Source organism: Microcaecilia unicolor, chromosome 1 (assembly GCF_901765095.1).
Source record: "Microcaecilia unicolor chromosome 1, aMicUni1.1, whole genome shotgun sequence".
NCBI lineage: Eukaryota > Metazoa > Chordata > Amphibia > Gymnophiona > Siphonopidae > Microcaecilia > Microcaecilia unicolor.
Window position 1 is genome coordinate 152,659,155 of NC_044031.1, and position 16,882 is coordinate 152,676,036.

Genomic DNA, 16,882 nt, shown 5'->3' on the forward strand with positions numbered 1-16,882 from the left:
CTTTTTCAATGTCACTTATTTCACTTTAAACTCATAAAATATACCTTTATTTCTTACATTTCACACACTCAGCATACGTTTCTATCCCAGTCATTCCCTGCTCTGGTCTTCAGTTCACCAGTCCCCCTGGTAACCCACTCCCAGGGTTGCCATATAAAAAAAAAAAATTCCCACACAAAACCGCTCAAAACCCGCCCAAAAACCGCACACACCCCACCCCCGACGTCATCAACCCCGCCCCTTCTGTCATCACCCCCACCTCTGCCATCATCAACCCCGCCCCTTCCGTCATCACCCCGCCCCCGCCGTCATCAGCCCCACCCCTTCCATCATCACCCCGCCCCCACAGTCATTGCCCCGCCCAATATGTCAACAAACCCCGCCCAAAACATCACAAACCCCGCCTCTGTCGCCATTAGCCCCACCCCCCGCCGGCCGAAAAACCGCCCCAAAACCCGCACAAAAAAAAGAAAACGAGCCCAAAAAACCGCAACCCGCCGCGGGCAAAAGTTTCCCGCGGCAGGTTGCGGAAAACCGCCCATCTGGCAACCCTGCCCACTCCCTCTAGAGGAACACCTGATGTCCCTCAACCAATCAGCTTGTCAGCTAAAGACTGTTTTTTTCCCCTCTGATCTGTTTAGAATCTCCCTCCCCCATAGAAGTAAATGCAAAACTTCCTATACAGAGAATTTCAAAGTCAATTTTAACCTGACTTGTACCCAAAACAGCAAGGAACATTTTAAAGTACAATCCCCACCTAATCATGGTTTATCTCTTGAAAAATAAAACCACATTTAAGAAACATCTCACACTTTCTTCAGCTAACTCCATCAACAATTTCCAAACTAACTTTAAACCCTTTCCAGCCAGAACCATCCACCAAAACCCTGGAACAGCACCCCCAGAGCCCCAGGAAAAAAACATTTAATATATGTTACCATATATTACATGAACCTTAGTATCACGAACCTGGAATATCAAACATGGAGCCAGATGTACGAACCTGTGACACGCTTAATATCTCTCTTCTAAGTATCTCCAGTTTTGGCATGCCTACACTTTAGTGTGCCTATACTTTGGACACATATACACTTTGGGCGCGTCTGCATCTGGGCTCATCTACACTTCGGCGCGCCTACATCTAGGCGCATCTACAGTTTGGGTGTGCCTACTCTGACATCAGACGCCTTCACTTTAAAACAAGAACTTCTCACTACTTCATTGCCTTCCTGCTGTCTGGTGCATTTTTCCCGTTGCTGATCTTCCTTGCTGACTACTGCCTGGACCTGACCTCTGCTAGATCGCCGCCTGACCTGACTACTGCCTGGACCTGACCCCTGCTGGATCACTGCCTGACCTGGCTATTGCCTGGACCTGACCTCTGCTGAATTGCCGCCTGCCCTGACAACTTCATGGTCCTGACTTTTGCCAGCTCTGAGCTCACCTCCTCCTCCTGTCTGAGCCTGAGTCCATCTTGCCACCTGACTCCTTAAGTTCTGTTGGCCATCCGAACCCAGGGGCTCAACCGCTGGGGAATGGTGGTTGCTGCAGGTGAAATGTTGGGTTTCTGACCGCTGGTCTCTGGATCAGCACAAGGGCTCACTTACTAAATCCTGATATCTGTGACACTTAAGGCAGGTCTGCCAGATATGATACAAATTTCCCCTGCCACCACATTCTCTCCAGCAAAGATCATAGGTCTGAGGATACATCTTAAGCAACTTCTCAGGAGTATAATAGAAAAATGTAAAACCATTCTCAGTTAGATTACTAGCTACAGAAAACTTAAACAGATATTTAAAACCCACCTCCCAGCAGTTGGAGGTATGAGTATTATTTAGGTCAGTTTCCTATCTGGAGATGTACTTCTAGAGCGGAGTACTGTGCAATGAGAGCACCACATACAAATGAGATATACTGCACTTTCTCCCCCGTCTATGATGGCTCATTCTAGCAAGGTTTCTTCTAAAATCTTAGGTCTTCCCGGGCCCTCCGATAAATGAAGTCTTGTTCTCTCACCTCCAGTCCATACTTGCCCTGGAGGTCTGAGAACAATACTAACTTACCCCCTTCCCAAAATTGCCCCAAAGTCCGCAAACCATTGGAGGCCCAGTGTTGAAAAATCACATCCCCAGCCCCTGGTAAAATCAAAGGAATATGCTGGAGCACAGTCTGAAGATGATATAGTCCAGTGGTTCCCAAACCTGGTCCTGAAGGCACCCCAGCCAGTCAGGTTTTCAGGATACCTACAATGAATATTCATGAGAGAAATTTGCATGCACTGCCTCCACTGCATGCAAATATATCTAATGAATATTCATTGTGGACATACTGAAAACCTGACCGGCTGGGGTGCATCTAGGACCAGGTTTGGGAACCACTGGTATAGTCTGTCTAGAAAAAAAACTTTGTATGGATCATGTACCAGGTAGATAGAGGGTGACCGATCCCCTGTGGTAACCACTTAATCAAAAAGAGGAGATCTTTTTTTGGTAGGCACAAGACCACCCACAAGTGAGTGGCTCCAACTTAAGTCTGTTCCCTTTGATCCCATTTTTTTCAAGATGCCCGGGGTCCAATCAGCTAAAATCCACAACTGAGCTGCAAGGGAAAAATTCTGAACACCCATACTCCCCTTAAGTTTTGGTTGGTATAAGATATCTCTACTCACCTTTGGAGGCCTATTGCACCAAATGTAGGCAAAGACCTTTCTTTGAAGCTATATTAAAAAAAACAAACTGTTTTTGGGGACTGGAAGAGGAAGAGCCACATTCCTTCCTTTCATTTATACCATGGTACAGAGTAGTTTATTAGAAAATACAGTTCCAACATTATAGCTGCAGTTTTTCCTAAACTTAAAGATACATCTAAATGTGCTGCCATTGTTGACAATTATTGTCCTATTGCCAACTTAACATTTATAGCCAAAACTATAAAGAAGCTTGTTTACTTTCAACTTTCAGATTATGACTCGATCCAACATAACTGCCTGATCTCTGCAACACAACAAAACTAAAGAATGTAATGGACATAACACAACTCTTCCGTTGTACAATTCCCTCGTGTGGCTGTGCCACATGAACTTTATCTTACCACAATATCACTTTGTATTTGTTTACACCGGAGTCTGTAACGCCTCTCCGGTACTATGTAAGCCACATTGAGCCTACAAATAGGTGGGAAAATGTGGGATATAAATGTAACAAATAAATAATATTTTGCATCCATATCAAACTGGTTTTCGGCAATATCACAGAACAGAAACAACATTATTAGGTATCACTTCATACATTCAATATCATATAGATCATCTAAAATCCGTTCTTCTTTCATTAGATATTACTACTGCATTCAGTCTCATTGAACATTCTATTCTAATTCGTTGTCTTCAAGAAATTGGTATGACAAACACAGTTCTTAAATGGTTTATTTGTCAGATGGATCATACACTGTTTATGATACAGCAACTGCTTCTAAACCCTATACTCCGCCTTCAGGTGTCCCACAAGAATCGATACTCTCCCTGCTTTTCTTCAATATTTTCTTGGCCCCCCCTTTTTTTCCCCTTGCCCAGTCTCTTGCTTTTACTACTTTTGTTTACACTGACATTCAATTGCTTTCTACCGTTAACCACCTTGATCCTATAGAAATTGCTGCTGTTAATAACAAATTATCTCAATTGACAGATTGGTTCCAAACCAATAAACTTATACTAAACCTGCTAAAATCTACAGCGTTACTTTTCACTAATCATTCAATCAAAATTCTACGTACACCCGTTATTTTATGTCACAATCATGCTCCTGTATTATCTTATATGCACATTCTTGGGGCTATTATAGATGACAGTCTTTCTTTTAGACACCAAATTAGTCAGGTGATTCGTCAAACATTTTTTTACTTTATGGCTGATTAGATCCATACGATCATTGCTTGAACCTTCGGCCCTCAATATTCTGGTCCACTCATTGGTGGTCAGCTTCAGAGGTGGCTCCAGTCTGTTCTTTTCTTTGCATTGTTGACTCTGTTGCCACTTGCATGAGTCTGTTCTTTCCTGGTTCAGTGCATGAAATAAATTTAGCAACATATTTATTAAAATGATCCCTGGTCCTTGAGAGATTGAATGATGCTTCATACCTCTCTCCTCCAATATATATCCCATTATTTATCCGGAAAAAAAGTTGTCAGTTTATGCAACAGCGTCCTGTTTGTGCTGTTGTGAAATTGGATAGAATTACATGAAAAAGAAGAGCACTACCTGTAGGTGGTTATATATATATTTTGTAAGAGGCCAATTCCTACCTATGTACTCGCTTATGTCTAGGGGGCGTGGCCTCTGCCCAACCTTAGCTGCATGGAAAATAACGGACAGACCAATGGAATATATTAGTTTATTTATACAGCGTTATATACAAAAATAGAGAAAACTCTTATCAGCTTATAGCATCAGCAATTCCTGATTGCATGCACAATGATACCAAAATATAGAGAATAACTATGATTATCCTATTGGCTAATCTGTAATGACAGATAAACACAATACCAAGATCCTAATGATTACCACACAAATCTTATACTAGGCTAACAGCAACTAGAGATCATAAATCCTGACGTCACACATCTGATGGGTCCGAGCACAGACTAATTATCTAACCCAGCCTGAAGGAAGTAAACTATGATCTCACCGTCCAGATCAGATTCCTTCCGATGCCTCAGCCGAATGTCTCAGCGAGGTCCCACAAGCTCAGGTGATGCACTTGTCTTGATCAGCCACAGATGATACAGACTCAGTATAGATCCTGTAGACAGCTGTAATCTGGGGAAAAGCTTTGCCAGGTATTATCAGTAAGTCTCTCAGGTAAATTAGGTGCTTGCAGAAATGCAAGTGTTCTCCTCTTCTGTTCTTCTGTTCTTCTCTCGGTTCTTCAGCAACTAACTTGTTTCTCTTCCCGCTTCTCAGACCAATCAGTTTTCTGGGAGCCAATCAGAAATAATCCCACCATGTACTCCCAGCATCTGTATGAAGCTTCCTTTGTCCGTCTTATCTCGTACGCTCTCTCTCTCTCTCTCCCTCGAGGAGTGACCTTGAAGGTGGTGCAGGCTTCAGTAAATCTATTACAAGCTGAAATGCTGACTTCTGCACAGTTGGTAGTCAGACATATAGGTGAAAGGTTGCAGCGTCCATTTTGGCTGTAAAGGTGCTCTCATTTGCACACAGGGTGGGTGAGATCACAGCAAATACTCCTACAGATTCCCCCCCTTGGAGATGGAAATTACTGCAAAGGAGTAAAGGCCTTCTCCAACCTAACTACAAAAATAAGCCAGACAGTTCAGTCAGGATTCAGGTACAAACTTCATGGTCAAACTACAAAAAGTTTCAAAGTAAATCTCAACTAATGCAAACTAACGCTCTTCAAACAGTACAATTAAGCAAAATAATGTTCACAAGGAAATCACAAATGCTAATACAGCAAAATACTGAATAATAGAACCTGCATGTGCAGTTAGTTAACAGTCTTAACACATGAAAATTAATCAAACAAATCATGAACCATAATCACATAGATCATGAAAATCACATCATGCAAAGCAAAGCATATTAGTACAGAAAAGTGAAAATGGAATAAATTGTTGGCAAAACTCTGGTCAGATGTAACTACATAAAGTCTTGCAATCTCATTGCCGTAGGTGACAAAGTGTTTACGCGATAGCGTAAATGACGAAGGTCTCTCCAAAACACTACAGCACACAGGAGCATGATGACCCACGAGATGGTCAAAAGTGGGATGACAACGTGAGTGGACATGTGGAACTGGGTGACATCAGATGAACGACGTTTGTAATCTGCAACCTCGAGAGTCTCATGGTCAACAGATAATTCAACAGTGTGAGAGTCTTTGGACTGTAAAAATGGTATAAGGTCCATAGCAAGGTCAATAGGATGTCCACGAAATACATCAAGCACTTCCAATTCCGAAACAACCGGGTCTGTGTCAAGATAAAACAGGGAAACTCCTCCTACATGGGCAACAGCATACTTGGGTACAGCGATTACACAAACATTGCAAGGAAGAGTGTAACGGTTGATTACATCATGCTTCTGAAAGGTGACAGTAAGTTCAGTACTAGGTGTGCTAACTAACCATACCGTATCCAGTACAGCTACAGTGGTATCAGAAAAATCGTCATATTTTGATACGGTAACCTTACACTTCTCTTGGACATTCTCTGTGGACAAGCCACAAAGAGCTTCTGTTGTGTCTTTCAGGAAAGGTTTACCAGGGCATAGCCAATTAACATCTTTAGTTTTGTGGCAAAGGTCTAAGTTAGGGACCAAATAATGTTGCGGAGCATCCTGTTGGTAAGCAACATACTTAGGTGTATCAACATTAAGGTACAAATTCTCATGCCACGTACCTACATTTACAACTTGTTTAAGCTGGTATACATTATCAGGCATAATAAATGGCAAATTAAGGATGAAGGCAATTTCCATACGCTCCATATCCAAATAAAGGGGAAAGGCAGTACCTAAATGAAATGCGATTTGAATTTGAAAAGGTTCAATAGACAAACGGGTAACTTTGGCAAAGGCATCTTTAACAACATCAGATGGTATTAGGTACGTTGGTATCTGTCCCTGCATTAGCTTACTAACACTAGTATCTACTTCCCTAAATAAATCCTGGATAAGGTCCTTAACAGGTTGTATAAACACACGGTCTTCATTCATGGTACCTTTAATTGTCAACAAATCAGCTGTGTTAGCACTAATTTTATGTGTATGTAAATTCACAAGAGTGACCGTATCAGCAATAGTTTTACCCTGGGCCACAAGTTGGCTCTGTTGGACTACCAATTTGGTCTCGATGGCTTTCAAGTCTGCTTGGATGGCTTGTATATTGGCCTGCAGCTTTTGGACAGAAACTACGTTGGCAACAGACATGGAAATACCAAAAAGTGAACCAATGGCCGAAAAAATCAAACCACCGGCAAGACCCAGAAAACGCTTAGATCTGGACCTGGAATTATAAGGTTGCATAGGTTGTACCATGACTTTGTCCAGTTGATGCAAAATGTTCTTCACTTGTGCACGGGCATTTTGCATATAATTGAAAAACCAGGAATGGGTAACAGCAGACAGAGATAAGTGACTCATATTGAAATGTTTCAGTAGTACATGCATTGGGTCAAGGGACACAACTACTTTCTGTGGAACAATCTGGGACTGGGTAATCAGGAAGCCAGGGGTATCTTGCAGAACAACTCCAGACATGGGACCAGGTTCGATCATCTTGGACCACGATCCCAGCAGCACGGAGATCAAGAACACGATCATCAGGGTTCTTTTCTGCATCTGCAAGGTACAAAGAAAACAGACTATGCTGTTGGGGTGTTAGTACAGTTCGTGTCATCAACACATACGTCTGGAATCAAATGACTGGGATGACGTGGTCTCAACTGATTGATGTGGACCCATTTAAGGGTGTCTTCACCCTTAGTATTTTTCTTGAGGCAAATTTGGTAAGCCACAGGTGAAGCTTTTTCCACTATTGGGAATGGACCACGCCAACTAGGCAGAAACTTCCTTTCTTTAACCTTGTTTCTGGCAAAATTGAAGTAGAATACCTTGTCGCCAATTTGGTATTCTTTAGAGGTAGTCCCTTGATCATAATAGGCTTTTCTACCTCTAGCGCTACTTTCCAAATTTTTCTGAGCAAAGGCAAAGGCACTTTGCAAATGCTTACGCAAATGGGTGACATATTCATGAGTGGAGGTAGCACTGGACAAGTTCACATCATTAGTCCTGTACAACAAATGAATTGGTAATGTCATTTCCTTACCTGTCATCATCTCAAAAGGAGACACTCCGGTGGAACGGTGGGGTGTGGAACGAATCGCCATAAGGACCAATGGTAAGACAAGGTCCCAATTCTTACCTGAGGATGACACATACTTCTTCAGAATGGTCACGATGGTGCGATTAGCTCTTTCCACCTGTCCCGAAGATTGAGGTCGGTAAGCTATGTGCAACTTACTCTTTACTGTGTGAGTAGTACAAGCATCAGCCTGTTCCACTTGCTCTTTCACCATAGCATCAAACTCTGAGAAAGGTTGGTTGGATGAAATTTCCACCTGTTCTTCAATGTCCTCCTGCAAGGTTGAGGTTTCCACAGAATTCACCCTTCGAGGCTTCTGAGGTACAGACATCTCCCTGGACAGAACCAAGAAGTCATCTTCCACCTGTACCTGAGCACACGTCGCATCATAGGGCCAAACAAACTCGAGAGATATGAGGCCCCTGGGAGAGGTAAACCAACTGTCAGTCGTCTCCCCCCCCTGGCAGGTGTCCCAAGAAGAAGGCAGCCTGCCAAGGATAGGCAAACTTACCTCGACATCATGGAAAGACTGGCCAACCAGAAAGCCAAAAGAATCTCCAGCAGATAGCTCAACTTCAGCAGACTGTGGATTGGTGACCAACAGGTATAAGGTGGTACCGGTGACCTCCAAACATGGCAGAACACCAATTGCCAATCCAAGGTCTCGAAAGTGGGCATGTGGGTTAAAGAACACTACATCATCCAGCAGACGTTGTCCTTGAGCGAGGCGAAGCTTGAGGGAAAAATCCCGAACTCTTCCTGGAATGGTTACATCCTTGTCACAGACTACCTCACAGACCTGGGGAATGGTCTGTCCAGACTTCAAGCAAACGGCCGTAGGTTCAAGTTCCACTGGGTTGTTCTGCATTCTACTCCACAGGACAAGATTCACCAGGTCCACATAAACTCCCAGTCGTGCAAGGCAATCTGACCCCAAACATAAGGGTTCCCTCAAGCCCCGGACAATAGAGAAGTGGTGAGTGAATGTCTTCTTTCCCACAGTCAAGGGAAGGCCACATATTCCGTCAAGCGGCTTGGAGCCTTGTCCCGGTACCTGTACCGAAGTAGAGGAACATCTGCTGAAGGGAAGTTGTACAGACTTACGAATTTGGCTGTACAACGAGTCACTGATGTAGGAGAGATCACTAGTGAACAGTAAAGTAGCTTGAAGCAATTGGGTGTTAGCCACTTGAACTGGTATGGTGAATTCATCACCTTTCCGGGTGATGACAGTCACCTTGCAAGGATGAGCAAAATCAGGAGCAGAGATAGGAGATGAGATTTCAAGTGATACGGGAGACACAGTATCTGTTAAGTCATCCGTCTTGGCTGAGTCCTGTGAAACAATCTCTAGTTGGTCCGCTTGTTGCACCAGCTCTTCATGCTTCTGACCCCCTTTTGGTGCATCTGTCAAAGGAGGCTCCCGCAAGGGCGGATCCGCGGAACACCGGAGATCAGTCCGCAGGGGAGTGTCCTGTAGCTCCACAGAGTTGGCATCACCGACTGTACGCCAGTATCTCCCTCGCACATATTTAAGGGGTCGAGTGACTTTAGACCAGATCGTTTCCTCGTCATAATCCAAAACAGGCCGAAATCTCTTCAAAAGGTCATTTCCAATCAGAAATTCTTCACCCTCACTGGTAGTGATGATGGCAGGGTGCCTGACGGTCATCGGTCCAAGCTGTAAAGATAGCCAAACCTGTCCCACAGTTCCAATACTTTGATTGCCATAGGCCACCAGTGACAAGTCGCACGGTGTGACATGCAGCACATCCTGACCCCCCCCCTAGAGATGCCTCTAGTTTCTGAAACAGGCCCTGGGTGACCAAAGTCACCTCTGAGGCTGTATCCAGGAGACCTTCACAGGAAAGTACTTGTTGAATTAACAACTCCACGGTATATCTGTAACCTTTAGATATAAGCTTACCTAGAAAATACCTGACTTCCTGGGATGAGTCTTTTGAAAGAGGCCCTTCCGGGTTCGAGGGCTGCGACGCAGCATGGTTCACGGGGGACTCCTCACTGAAGGACGACAACGCATCCACGTGGACCGTGGGGACGCTTGCGGTAACAGGTGTTGTGGCCACGTCTAGTCATGCTTGTTCTTCCTCCGAAGAGGATGGCTGTTCCACCTCAACAGATTTAACACTAAGCCCTGGAGGGGTCGGCGGTCTAGAAGACTGGTCCTTCTGCTTCTGGAATTTGACCTTTTTAGGAGATGGAGGTGTCTTAGGTACATTGCTAGACTCCGCGATTGAACATCTTGCCAGCAATTGGTCCAGCTGAGCTTGCATAGCACGGATCTTCTCTGCATTCCACTTCTTCTGATTAAACCGCTTCTTTTTAGGTTGTTGCTGTCCCTCCTGTGCAATAGGAGGCGCTGCATCCCGCGGCAGGGCCTGAGAGCCCGGCGGCGTAGTTGGTCTCGGCGCTTTGTTTTCCAGAGAAAGCGTGGAAGTGACTGCACAAACAGCGGGTGGTATCACCCTGTTGCGACTCTTGGATGCCGGTTTCGGAGTCTCTGCGATTGGCTTGGCGCGGCAGATTTCAAAAATTCCTTCAGCCTGCTTTAGAAGGCTGGAATAGGGTTCTGCGTTTTTTCCTGCCAAGGGAATCTTTATCGGATCAGGCAGACCCTGTATGAAAAGTTCCCTGAAATCACCAAATTCAAGATCTTTAGAATCAGGCGGGACCCCCCCCCTGGTAAAATGCACGCTTCAAGCGATGGGCCCACTCCCGCGGACTCTCCTCCGGATTACAACTAATAGTATACGCTGCACGCTTAGCTTCCAGAGAGTTGGCAAAGAGACCGTAGCGCTTCGCTAAGGCTTGCTCCACTGACCGTAAATCAGGGTTATCGGACATGATCAAATCTAGAACTTCATGGCACTCGGTACTAAAGGTCCATTTGAGGAGGGCTCTGATGTCATCCTCAGAAGAGACGTGCATGGTCTGCAGGAGTTCATGCACTGCCTTAAGATGGGTTTCTATGGATACCGAGGCAGACGCTTTAAAAGGCGCTATTACGGTGCGTAGCATCTTTATAACATATGCCTGCCTCTCCATAGACATTCCTTTCTTGGGTTCCGGCCTGACATGCCGCTGATCACTACCAGGTGTAGAGAACCTCGGGGCAGGTGTATTGCTAAAACTGGGTGGATCTGCCGAAGGCTGAGGCCCTGAGCTAGGCACCTGACCAAGTGAGCTGATGATTTCAGCAGACAGTCCCTGGGCCCGTGCCCCCAATGGGTGTGGCACTGTCTCGGGTCTGCTGCTTAGGTCACCAGCCACTATGGGGCTGAATTGTACAGAGGGGCGGGAAAGAGCCGGAGCCATGCCCCCAGTGGGTGTGTTTAACTCGGGTCCCTCCCGGCTCACGTAACGGTTCATTTCGGGAGCTGGGCTTGGGTGACCCACAGCAAAACTGTCGGGGAACTCTAAGGTATACGGTACTTCTTCCTGCGCCATTTGCGTAAGCTCTTGCTGCATTGTGGAAATCTTTACAGTGCACTCATCTAATGCTTTAGACAATGAATCTCTGTCCTTCACTGTACATTCTAATTGTAGTGAGACTGTCTCCTGCTTTTCTTTTACCTCCGCTAACTCTAGCTTGGCTGCGTGCCAATCTTGAAACACAGACACAGATTGTTCTTGAGTGGCCACTAGCTCCCTGCGCAACTCACTCTGAACACCTTCTGAGACCTGTTTTAGCTCCCGATTTAATGTCTGCAACTTATCTGTTTCCCTAATCTGGTTGTGTAATGCATCAGTCAAACGAGAAAATTTCTCTTGCAACGAATCAAAAGACACGAGGTACTGGGCAATTTCTTGCTTTAATGTGTAATTAAGTGCTTCACAATCAGTTAGGTCACACTGCAAAGTTTTACACTTATCATCCAGTGTCTGGCACTGCGTACAAATCTCTTCAGAGGAATGAGGTGGGGCGGGGCTTACATTGGTCCCTGCTAAAGCAGATTTGGCAGTGTCTAAATCAACTCGTAATGCAGCTAACTCACTGTCTCGCTCCTGGACAGTTTCCCTAGTCTGGGACAAATCTAACTGCAACTCTGCTATGCGATCTGTTAGAGGTACAGATACCTGTCTTATCTCATTCATCAAAGAGTCCTTAACTGCCAAAAGAGACACGCCCGGTTCACAAAGCATCCATTGTGACAAATGCTGTTTCTCTTTTATAATTGTATTTAAAACCGTAGCATATGCTTCTGAGCTATTCGGTGACCTGCTACCAAATAAAGCACGTACAGACTCTACTGTAGGAGGAGCTGGTTTCGCCTTACTATGAGAGAGTGGCAGTAATATTTTAAGCACGCCCCTCTCCTGTTCACTCAGAAGAATTTCAGGCAATGTGCCAACAGTGCCGGTCGCCATGTTAAAGACTAAACACACCCTGTTTTCCTTCCAGAGAGTTAGAGAAACCGTTTCTTTCTCTTTTGGAGCTCAGAGTAATAAATCTGTCAACCAATTACAGCAATAAAACACAGCTGTATAAACAAAGTCTGCCGTCAGCTAGGGTAAATCTGCAGTTCGTGCAAAAAAAAACAGAGAGTCAAAACAGCTTTCTGAAAAGACCCAGAAAACGTTTTAACTTGTTATTCCTGCACCAACCATCCCGGACGAGCCCCCAATTTGTAGGTGGTTATATATATATTTTGTAAGAGGCCAATTCCTACCTATGTACTCGCTTATGTCTAGGGGGCGTGGCCTCTGCCCAACCTTAGCTGCATGGAAAATAACGGACAGACCAATGGAATATATTAGTTTATTTATACAGCGTTATATACAAAAATAGAGAAACTCTTATCAGCTTATAGCATCAGCAATTCCTGATTGCATGCACAATGATACCAAAATATAGAGAATAACTATGATTATCCTATTGGCTAATCTGTAATGACAGATAAACACAATACCAAGATCCTAATGATTACCACACAAATCTTATACTAGGCTAACAGCAACTAGAGATCATAAATCCTGACGTCACACATCTGATGGGTCCGAGCACAGACTAATTATCTAACCCAGCCTGAAGGAAGTAAACTATGATCTCACCGTCCAGATCAGATTCCTTCCGATGCCTCAGCCGAATGTCTCAGCGAGGTCCCACAAGCTCAGGTGATGCACTTGTCTTGATCAGCCACAGATGATACAGACTCAGTATAGATCCTGTAGACAGCTGTAATCTGGGGAAAAGCTTTGCCAGGTATTATCAGTAAGTCTCTCAGGTAAATTAGGTGCTTGCAGAAATGCAAGTGTTCTCCTCTTCTGTTCTTCTGTTCTTCTCTCGGTTCTTCAGCAACTAACTTGTTTCTCTTCCCGCTTCTCAGACCAATCAGTTTTCTGGGAGCCAATCAGAAATAATCCCACCATGTACTCCCAGCATCTGTATGAAGCTTCCTTTGTCCGTCTTATCTCGTACGCTCTCTCTCTCTCTCTCCCTCGAGGAGTGACCTTGAAGGTGGTGCAGGCTTCAGTAAATCTATTACAAGCTGAAATGCTGACTTCTGCACAGTTGGTAGTCAGACATATAGGTGAAAGGTTGCAGCGTCCATTTTGGCTGTAAAGGTGCTCTCATTTGCACACAGGGTGGGTGAGATCACAGCAAATACTCCTACATACCTGTGTGTCATCCTCCTTCACCCCAACAAATGTCTGCACAGCACGAGCAGCCCACTATAGGGGTTCAAGCCTTTGCATTCAGGACCCCTGCATTGGCAATTTGTGTACACTGGACTGGAGGGTAGGGAACTATTTCCAGTGTTCTCCCCAGAACTTTTTGCCAGCATGAGTAACCAGGTGAGAGCAGGGGAGTACTGTACAACATTATAAACTTTTCTGTTAAGGCCTAGATGCACAAAACTCTAACGACCCTTTAATGACCCTCTAATGACAAAATTTGCGACCGTTGCATGCATTATAGGCCTTTTTCTGAAGCCACTAGCAGATAATGAAAACGGAATGCAAACCAGAAACTACCATTGAAATGTGGACAATTCGCTATGCACTAACCATACCAACGATTCTAACGAATCATTTAACGTGACAAATTTAGCGAGCTCTCAGACCTGTCGTTCAGGGCTGAGCTGTCATCTCCCCACTCCCTTAAAAATGCAAGCTGGCATGTAAAAAAAAAAAGTTATATAAAAATGCAAACCGATAGCTCCCCACGTCCCCCTGCACTAACCAAAACAAAAAAAAAATTCAAATAGATCGGGAGGGGGCAAAGGCGCTCGTCAGGAGCGTCCTGTATGGGCGCCCTTGCCCCCCCCCCGAGATCGCCGCTGTTCCCCGCTTCAGCTGGTTTTAATAAAAACAAATCTCCAAATTTTCTCATCCCCGGTCTCCCTCCCTTCCTGTGTTTCCTGTCCATTGCTCCAGGGCTCCACCTCCCGCCATCCTCCGCCTCCGCCCCCGTGCCCCACCCCCTGGGATCGTCGCCGCCGCTCCCACCCTCCACCGGACCCCCCCTCCATATTACCGTCCTGTGCAGCGCCTCTCACCTGTATGCAAAGGTGCTGCACGGGATAAAACATCTGATCGCCAATTGCTTCTCCCTTCTCCGACGTCAGTCTGTTGTTCCTGGGCCCGCCCTCCATTGACGTAAGTTATCTGGAAACACAGGAAGGGAGAGGGACCAGGGATGAGAAAATTTGGAGATTTGTTTTTATTAAAACCGGCTGAAGCGGGGAACAGTGGCAATCTTGGGGGAGGGGGGCAAGGGCGCCCATACAGGACACTCCTGACGAGCACCTTTGCCCCCTCCCGATCTATTTGGATTTTTTTAATGTTTTGGTTAGTGCAGGGGGAAGTGGGGAGCCACGTGCTTGTGTTGTGGGTTTTTTTGGATGTTTGTGGCATGCGCAGAGCAGCCAGCATAACGCTTGGCTGCTCTGCGCATGATTTAGGGGTCGATTACGACGGGGATTACAATTCAGTGATACATTGTACTTCTGGATACCGCAACGAACATGTTTGACCTGTTTTTTTGGTGCATGCTTCGGTTTTTCAAAATCGTTAAGGACTTTAACGATTTAGATTTTGTTACGTTTGTTTGATGCATCTGGGCCTAAGTTAGCTAGGCGGTCAGTAAAATCAAGCAGGTGTAGAGAAAGACATGGGGATGGGAACCTGTGGTAAACCACAGTAAATTATGGAAATCCAAGGTAACAAAAAAAGACTTCACAAGATTTACTATGAATGCGGGAGCACAACTTTTTACTACCCTGCAGGAACAGTAAAAAGCCTTGCTCCCATAGTAAAAATAAAAACATTAAAAAAAAACCCACGATTACCCTTCTCATCACTCCCCTGTTCTGTCCCATCCTGCAGGCCAGACATCTGTGTCTTCGTCCCCCTCCCACCGGGTTTTGTCAATGTTACGTTATAGCACTGAGCACACTCTCCTGGGTATCACAAATTTTATCCATACTGCCCATGACAGAGGTGATGAAGTTGTTCTTGGGTGTTAGACTCGTCTGCTGACTTGGACCTTGTGAATCATCATATTATTCTTCAGTGACTATCAGAACTGGGTATTGTGGGCTGTGCTTTATCTTGCTTCCATTCTTATTTCACAGGTAGAAGTTACCGTGGGTTCTGGTGTAATTCCATTTCATCTTCTCACAATATTTCCTGTGGGTTTCTCCAGGGTTCAGTCCTGGGCCTTAGTCTTTTTAATATTTTCTTGGCACCTCTTGTTCTGCTTATTCACTAAGTACACCTTTTTTCTTGTACACCATGAAATTCAGTTGCTTTTTCCTATTTGCCCAGGAGTGGCCTAGTGGTTAGGGTGGTGGACTTTGGTCCTGGGGAACTGAGGAACTGAGTTCAATTCCCACTTCAGGCACAGGCAGCTTCTTGTGACTCTAGGCAGGTCACCTAACCCTCCATTGCCCCATGTAAGCCGCATTGAGCCTGCCATGAGTGGGAAAGCGCAGGGTACAAATGTAACAAAAATAAAATAAAAACATCTCATGTCATCCCAGGGATTTCTTCCACACTTGACAATATTGCTGACTGGTTATCTTCTCATGGCCTTAATCTGAATGCTTCTAAAACTACTGCAGTTCTTTTCTCTCTTAATCCAAGCTCCCTGAGATAGCCCAAACCCCAAACCGATCTTGGAGTTACCCAGTGCCAGCTCTGTCCACTACTAACTTATCATTTCTATAGTGCTACTAGAATGGATGTACCCAGCACCGTACACTGAACATGTAAGAGACAGTCCCTGCTCCATAGAGCTTACAATCCTAAATCAAGACAGACAAATAAGGGATAAGGGAAGTACTTAAGGTGTACTGTGAATTATAAAACAGAAATGGGGGATGTCTGCCCGCGGCTTGGGGATGCACGGGCTCAAAGCCGAGACTGTCCGGTCTTCAAATGCAGGGTGTGCTGGGAAGGGTGACGGGACATTTGGTGACTGGAGCATGAAGGTTTGTCGGGCAGCGGCGGTGTTTCCGCTCGTGGACTTGAGCATTGCTGGTTTTAGCCTCTTCTCTCCCCCTCCGCTCCTGCAGACAGTGGTTCAGTCCGGAGCTGTGTGTGAATGTGTGCTGTGCCTGTATCACTCACCGGCTCCTCTATTGTCTGAGATCTGCAGCCAGCTTGCCCAGAGTCCGAATCGCAGCCGCCAGCGCCAGGTAAGAGCCGGGGCAGGGGTACATCTGGCTGTCACAGTGACAACAGCAGTGGTGTAGGCTAGAGGAATGAGAGAACAGCTGTCCATTGTATGCAATGCACTTCTCAGCCACCTACACTGGCGAGGTATAGGAATGATGTTTGCTGTGATAGTTCTGGTCATAAAGGTGCTAGATATCATAGCAACAGCAAACTCCTCCACCCCCAAACAGAAGTACCAATCGCTTAGGGCTGAAGCCTCAGGACCAGCAGCAGCAGCAGTGTCAATCTGCTCTGGATTTGTGAATCGTCTTTCCTCGCTTGTATGTAAGCGTTGCAAGGATGCATGATTTCGGTGATTT